Source organism: Orycteropus afer, unplaced genomic scaffold (assembly GCF_000298275.1).
Source record: "Orycteropus afer afer isolate SDZICR_OR568_19922 unplaced genomic scaffold, OryAfe1.0 scaffold00250, whole genome shotgun sequence".
NCBI classification, from domain to species: Eukaryota; Metazoa; Chordata; class Mammalia; order Tubulidentata; family Orycteropodidae; genus Orycteropus; species Orycteropus afer.
Genome location: NW_006921837.1, coordinates 3650301 through 3658679, shown reverse-complemented (window position 1 = coordinate 3658679; position 8379 = coordinate 3650301).

The following is an 8379-nucleotide window of genomic DNA, read 5'->3' as shown; positions in this document are numbered from 1 at the left end:
GATGAGCACCCTCCACTAGTGTCCACAGATGACAGCACTGGGGCTTCTGTGAAGTGGGGTGAATGATGGGAATCCATCCTGCCTCCCACAAACCTGAAGGAAGGAAAAGCAGCTTAGCAGGGATCCACCTTGAATTTCTCTTCTCTTGACCTTTCCCTTACTGTACTTCAGCTGCAGATAGGCTCTCTGGGAAATCCTATGGTCAAGCCTAAACTAGGATCCCTATGACCCAGAGGCCCCTGTCCTAAGACCACAGGCCTCATTACTATAACCACTTGATGGTCAACCACTGACTTTCTGAGGTGGCTGAGAGCCTGAGAAGATTAAGGCCCAGAGAGAGAAAGCAACTTGCACATGAACAGAAAGTGATGGAACCAGGATTCAAACCCACGTCTGTGTGATTCCAAAGGCATGATCTTTGGCCACTGAACAATGCCACTTCCCCATGCTTGACTCCTCTGTGTTCCCTCCATTCAGCAACAGTGGCACTTGGGCATGCAGTGGTGGATGGCAAACCAGCATTATTGGTTGTGAACAATAGAGCCCCCTCTAGCTAATTTAAGCAGAAAATGATTTAATTAAAAGATGTTTTTTAACATCAAGCTCAATTGGCATAACATACTACACAAAAACATTGTTCCTCATCCTACTTTGGTGAGTACCAATGGGGATCTTAAAAGCTTGCAAGTGGCCATCTAGATGCAATAATAGGTCTGTCTTCGTCCAGAGCAAAGAAGAATGAAGAAAACCAAAGATGCATAGAAACAATTAGTCCAAGGGACTGGTACACCATGTGATCCTCAGCCTATACAACTATTAGACCAGAAGAACTAGATGGTGCCCGGCTACCACTGTCAACCACTTGGATAGAGTAGGAGATTCTGGATAGAGTGGGAGAACAATGTGGAATAAAACTCAAAATCATTTAAAAAAAAAAAAAAAGGACCAGGGTTGCTGGTCTGATGGAGCCTGATGGAACCACTGAGACTATGGCCCTTAGCTGCCCTTCAGGTCTGGAACTGCACCCACTCCTGTGCCTTCCAGCCAAACAAAGGACAGGCATATGAGCTGAACATTTACAGTAGGTAGATACACTCCTTGGAGACATCAATCATGGGAGAACAGAAGGGCTGTGTATGCATAGGGAGACAGCTCAGGGGGCAGGAGTGCTTGGGAGGGAAGGACACCGGGAAGAGGTAACTATGGGGAGGAAGTGGGAGGGGAGCTGTTGCATTGTGGGAAATTTCAGTCAATGTCATGAGACAAAGTGTATGTGAACTGCTGTATGAAAAGTGAATTTACTCTGTACACTTTCACCCAAATCACAATATAAATTAAAAAAAAAAAAAGATGTTCATTAAATGTTCAAGAGAACTAGAGACTTGGGTTCTGGAGCAACAGAGTCAGGAACAATACCAAAATCACCCTGCAAGACTTGCCCCAGGGGAAGTGACTGCCACCCTAGCATGGCCCTAATGATGCCAGAGCTGGACACAAGAAGCTCTGTCCCTACTGCCTCCCAAAGGCTAAAACCCTCCTCTACCACCTTCACAAAACTACGGTCTGTGTGGCGTCTCCCTGTGTGCTTTTCTCTCATCTGAATTAAAGTCTTGGGTGGGTATATCTAGTTGGCAGATCTAGGTTCCATGTTTATATCCTAGCTGCAAGGGAGGGTGAGAAAGCATGTTATATTTTCTACTTTGGGCAGGTCGGACTCACAATGAAGTTTATTCTCTATTCTAGAAAGTCAGTCCAAACATGATGATAGCCACAAAGTGTAACAGATATACACACCACAATCTAGCCCTTCACTGCTCAACAGCAACATACATCCTCTTTCATACTCAAATGTTCAACAAGAACAACAAAAGTTTCCTGACTAATAACTTCCTCAAAGAAATAAGAATGTATTCATCCTCTTCCTCAAAGGGGACCACGTAATTTCTTATCACTGGCTGCAGGATCTTCAGGTGATGGTCACTCCTTGTCTACTTCAGCTGTGATCCTGTTTTGGCATTCTGAACTTACGGAGTATACATGAATGTAATCATCATCAACCTGATTCTTTATAAAATAGAAGAGAAATGGGAGGAGGGAAAGAAAATTAGTTACCATATATACATACACTTGCCTCAGCAGGGAAGAAATATGGCAAGATGCTATCACCCTTATTCCGCTTCCGGTCATGAGATCAGAGATGATGCTGACCAGATCTTCACACCCTGTTTCATATCCTTCCTCCCCTTAGCCAACACCCATCTAGGTGCAGACCCACCTAGGTAGTGACCATTTAGGCCACTGGAAATTGCTTGGAAGAGTTCCCCACACCTACAATCTTGAGAGATAGGAGACCCCAGTGGTCCTGTATGGGGTTGCTCTAGTCACCCACTTACCTTTTACCTCTTGGTATGGAGCACAGGAATCACACTGAGAGCTGGACCCAAGAAATACTGTCTCCATTGCCCCCACAACCAAAGGCTAACCCTGGACTCTACCCCTGCTGTGTGGCAACAACCAGATTTCTCTGGAAGGCCAGGACCAATCGTCCTAGTCCACACCAGACTCTCTCTTTTGCCTGTGCTTCCAGGGGTATGGAGCCCCAAAACAAATGGCCATGTAGTATTCTCAGCTTCCAACTGAATGGAAATATGATTGAGGCTCCCATGAAAACAGTCCTCTACTTGATACAAGAGGCAAAAGTTGTGTGAGTGAAACTTAGTCCATGGTAGACTCCTACCACCTCCCACTCCACCACCCAGGTTCTGGGACCCAGGCATTCTGAGAGAAACCTTGCCAGGTCCCTATTGGTCACAGGTCCAGAGTCTATACTACATCCTGGGGAAGCTCCCCAACAATGCAAGGTGAGGTCTCCAGGCTGTTGCTATCATTGATTCTTCCACAGTCAATCCCATTTTTCCAGCTGTTTCTGGGTGATGCTTTAGACCAGTGCATCCTGTTAGCTATAGCCCAATGTCACACATCACTGGTTTTTGTTTGTTTCTATAGAAGCACTTTTGGGGGAAAGCATTTATTTATTTATTTTTAATTAGAGTTTAACTTGGACATAGTTTAAGAAGCCAAAGATTAAAAAAAAAAAAAAAAAAAACAACCTTCAGTCTCCTGCCCCTCCTCCCTTCTAACTGCCCATGTTGTTGTTGTTGTCACCTTGGGTTTCCGAGGCAGTATCACTATGGAAGTAGATTGCCCAACCTTCCTTCTGAGGAGTGGCTGATGGGTTTGAACCACCAGCCTTCTGGTTAGCAGTCAAGTGCCTTAGGTACTACTGCCCATAGCAGTTGGTTTTTTCAGTATTCACCTTCATGCCTACCAACACCACTACTTCCTGATTTTTTCGGTTTTAGGAATCATCTGTTGATTTCTTTCTCCATCACTCCCACCACACAAACACTACCAATGTGCCTTCCTTCTCTTCTTCTCCCAGTATGTTGTTGTTGTTGTTAGGTGCCATCGTCTCTGACTCATAGCGACCCTATGCACAGCAGAATGAAACACTGCCCAGTCCTGTGCCAGCCTCACAATCCTTGCAGTACCTGAGCCCATTGTTGCAGCCACTGTGTCAATCCAACTCGTTGAGGGCCTTCCCCTTTTTCATTGACCCTCCACTTTACCAAGCATGACATCCTTCTCCAGGGAATGGTTCCTTCTCACAACATGACCAAAGTAGATGAGACGAAGTCTGGCCATTCTCGCTTCCAAGGAGCATTCCAACTGCACTCCTTCCATGACAGATTTGTTAGTCCTTTTAGCAGACCATGGTACTCTCAGCATTCTTCTCCAACACCACAACTCAAAAGCATCAACTCTTCAGTCTTCCTTATTCACTGTCCAGCTTTCACATGCAAAAAAGGCTACTGAAAATACCATGGCTTGGGTTAGGTGCACCTTAGTCTTCAAGGAGACATCTTTGCTCTTCATCACTTGAAAGAGGTCTGTCTTTTGCACCAGATTTGCCCAATGCAGTATGTCGTCTGATGTTTTGACTGCTACTTCCATTGGTGTTTATTCTGGTTACCTAGTGCCACTCTGACAAGACTATACCACAAATGGGTTGGCCTTGTCAAACAGGAGTTTATTTTCTTACAGTTCAAAGTGCCAGCCTCTAGGGGCTGTGTGAAAGCCCCTTGACCTTGGGCTTCAGCTCTGCCTCTTGCTCCCGGCCCACTGAAACTAAATGCATCTCTTCACTCAGGCAGCTACTGGCTGCTGAAGCTAACAAGCCCAAGGTTGACAAGGAATAAGGCACAGTCCCGATATTACCAAACAGTACGGCAGGCCATTGATTCAAATCTGTTGGAAGTCCCAGGATCCGCAGAGCATGGCAGGCTGCTGAACAACAATATGACTACATGCAGGGTTCAAGCATGCCATAAGCTAGAGACTATCCCCAAGGCTTCTCCTTATATACAGGAAGCAGACCACATCCCACTCAGCTGCTTGTGGAAGATCCCACCATGGAATTGATTGCCAGTCCCATCATGGGGAATAACTACCACCAGCTGCCCAGCCAAGTTGACATACAAATTTAACTACCACAGTGTTGACTGTAGAACCAAGTAATATGAAGCCCTTGACAACTTCAATCTTTTCTCCATTTAACGTGAAGCTGCTTATTGGACCAGTTGTGAGGATTTTTGTTCTCTTAATATTGAGGTGTAATCCACACTGCAGACTGTAGTCTTTACTCTTCATCGGTAAGTGCTTCAAGTCATCCTTACTTTCAGCAAGCAAAGTTGTGTCATCTGCATATTGCAGGTTGTTAATAAGTCTTCCTCCAATCCTGATGCCATGTTCTTTTTTATAGTCCAGCTTCTTGGATTATTTGCTCAGCATACAAATTGAATAAGTATGGTGAAAGGATACAATCCCGACATACTCCCTTCTTGATTTTAAACCATGCAGTATCCCCTTGTTCTGTTCAAACAACAGCCTCCTGATCTATGTACAGGTTCTTCAATGAGTAAACCAAGTGTTTTGGAATTTCCATTCTTCTCAATGTTATCCATAATTTGTTATGATCCACACAATCAAATGCTTTTGCATAGTCAATAAAACATAAGTAAACATCTTTCTGGTATTCTTTGCTTTCAGCTAAGATCCATCTGACATCAGCAATGATATCTCTCGTTTGACATCCTCTTCTGAACCCAGCTTGCATTTCTGGAAGCTCTCTGTCAATATACTGCTGCAACCGTTTTTGAATTATCTTCAGTAAAATTTTACTTGCATGTGATATTAATAATATTGTTCAATAATTTCCACATTCTGTCGGATCACTCACAGTATAGTTATGTTATAATTTTAGGTTCACTGAATATCCAGTGTATATATTATGACTATGTAAACACTGTTCTCAACAGAGACATATGATAGAAAATGATTTTATTTTCTTTTTTACACAATTTTTTTACTTTTATCTCTTTAAAAATTTTACTTAGGTTTCTATGTGCTTATCACTATTGTATTGCAAAACTCTTTGCAGTAAATGTAATTATCCTGATATGTGCAAACACAGATGTTCCATCAATTTCCTTTTGGAGCCATCTCTCACAGAACGCTCACTTAAATCTGATTGGTCTCTCTAGGCATCTGCACAGCTGTCATCCTGGGATCTCCCTTCCCATTCTCCTGAGAATTATCTAGTGGCATAGTACCTAAGGCTTTTGACTGCTAACCAGAAGGCTGATGGTTCAAACTTACCAGCCACTCCTCGGAAGGAAGACTAGGCAATCTACTTCTGAGAGATACCATCTCTGAAACCCAAGGACAGGTCGCTGTGAGTCTGATTCGACTCAACAGCAGTGAATTTGGTTTTTTTTTTTTTTTATTTCCTAGATGGATTTCCTGTCTCCTTGGATCCTGTGTCTTCCTTTAGCTGGTTTTGCTCCCTTGTTTTGGTGAGATACACCCTCCTGTGCCTTCCTGAGGAAGTTTATGGGCATATGGAAAGGCATGGCTGGGTCTGACAAGATCAGTCCCTCCTAGACCACTAACGCAGGGGACAGCAGGGCTCCCAGGTCCACAGGCTAGTTGTCACCACACAATTGCAAAGTGGCTGCACACGAATGATGCTTAGTCATTATTATAAAGTGTAAACAATATGGTAAGATGGCCCTGTTGGGTGCGCATAGAATTAAAACCATCTCCCATGACAAGATTTGAGAATGGAAGACACTTTAGAAACATTCCTGAAACTCCAACATTTTAGAAATGGAGAACAGATTGGTGGTTGCCAGTGGTAAGGGACAGGGTTGATGGTGGTGGGAGAGAGTTGTGTATAGTTATAAAAGGACAACAGAGGAATCCTTAGGGTGATGGAACTGTTTGCTATCTGTATCTTGACTGTGGTGGTGGACACACACACTTACATATGTGATAAAATTGTATATAACTAAATACAAACACTCATTCAAATGAGTACAAGTAAAAGAGAACTCTGAATAAGAGACTGACGTATCGTGTCAGTGTCCATATCCTGGGTGTGATATTGTACAACAGTTTTGCCAAATATTACCATTAGGAGAAAAATGGTAAAGGATCCACTGAATGTCTCTATATTACTTATTACAACTCCATGTGAATCTACAATTATCTCAACAAAAATTTGTTTTAAAAAATGATCAAAGGTCATTCATTTTTCCTTTACTGTACCCTGATTTTTGTGTCAAGTCTAAGAATTCCTTCCCTAGGTCCTTTATGGTGCAATGGTTAGGTGCTTAGCTGCTAATGGAAAGGTTGGTGGTTTGAACCTCCCCTGTGATGCTGCAAGAGAAAGATTGTAAAGATTACAGCCTAGAAAACTCTATGGGGCAATTCTACTCTGTCATATGAGGTCACCATGCATCAAAAATTGGATTGACACCACCAAAAATAATAAATACTACAAAATTTGTTTTTTTTCCCTAAAAGTTTTATATATATATATATAGTTGTTTTTGTTGTTATGTGCCGTCAAGTTGGACCTGACTCATAACGACCTCTCCTTGGGTTTCCAAAGCAGTATCACTATGGAAGTAGATTGCCCAACCTTCCTTCCGAGGAGTGGCTGGTGGGTTTGAACCACCAGCCTTCTGGTTAGCAGTCATGTGCCTTAGGCACTATGCTACCAGAGCTCTTATATATATATATATATATAAATTTATATTGTGATTTGGGTAAAAGTTTACAGAGCAAATTTACTTTCCATGCAGCAGCTCACATACACTTTGTCTCATGACATTGACTGCAATTTCCCACAATGCAACAGCTCTCCTCCCACTTCCTCACCATAGTTACCTCTTCCCTGTGTCCTTCCCTCCCATGCACTCCTGCCCCCTAAGCTGTCTCCCTGTATACACACAGCTCTTCTGTTCTCCCATGACTGATCTCTCCAAGAAGTGTATCTACCTAATGTAAAATTTCACCTCATATGCCTGTCTTTTGTTTGGCTGGAAGCCACAGGAGTGGATTTAATTCCAGACCTGAAGGTAGCTACTAGGGGCCATAGCCTCAGTGGTTCCATCAGGCCCTATCAGACCAGCAAACCTGGTCCCTTTTTTAAATGATTTTGAGTTTTGTTCCACATTGTTCTCTGACTTGATCCAGGATCTCTCACATAAATCCCCCTCCAACTGGTTGACAGTGTATCTGGGCACCATCTAGTTCTCATGATTGTATAAGCTAAGGATCGCATGGTGTACCAATTGTTTGACCAATTGTTTCCATTAATCTTTGGTTTTCTTCGTTCTTCTTTGCGTTCTTCTTTGCTGGCTGTTTTAAAGATTTATTTATTATTTTTTTTAAAAATACTGCCTAAGGTTTTCAGAAGTTTAATTATGCTTTGCCTTGGCATCGATTTCTTTGGTTTTGTACTGTTTGGAGCTCACTCAACTTCATGAATCTGTAGGTCTTTCATCAAATTTGTGAAGTTCTTAGCCATTATTTCTTCAATTATTCTTTGGGCCCATTCTCTTTCATCTCTATTTCTGGCACTTCAACGATACAAATATTTGATCTATTGTTAGCCTGTGGATTCCTGAGGTGTTTTTTTTCCCCCTCTGCAGTCTATTTTTCTCTCTGTTGTTTACACTGAGGAAATTTTGTTGATTTGTCCTCAGGTTCATTGATTCTATTCTGTCATCTCCACTCTACTGTAGCCAGCCAGTGAGTTTTTAATTGTACTGTAGTTTTCAGTTCTATTCTTTCCATTTGTTTAGTTTTTATAACTTCTATTTATTTGCTGAGACTTTCTATTGGTTTCAAGAGAATCTGTAACTGATTGTTGAAACATTTTTTATAGCAGCTTCTTTAAAATCCTTATTGGATAATTCCAACATCTGATTAATCTTGGTGCTGGCATCGGTTGGTTGTCTTCCCTCATTC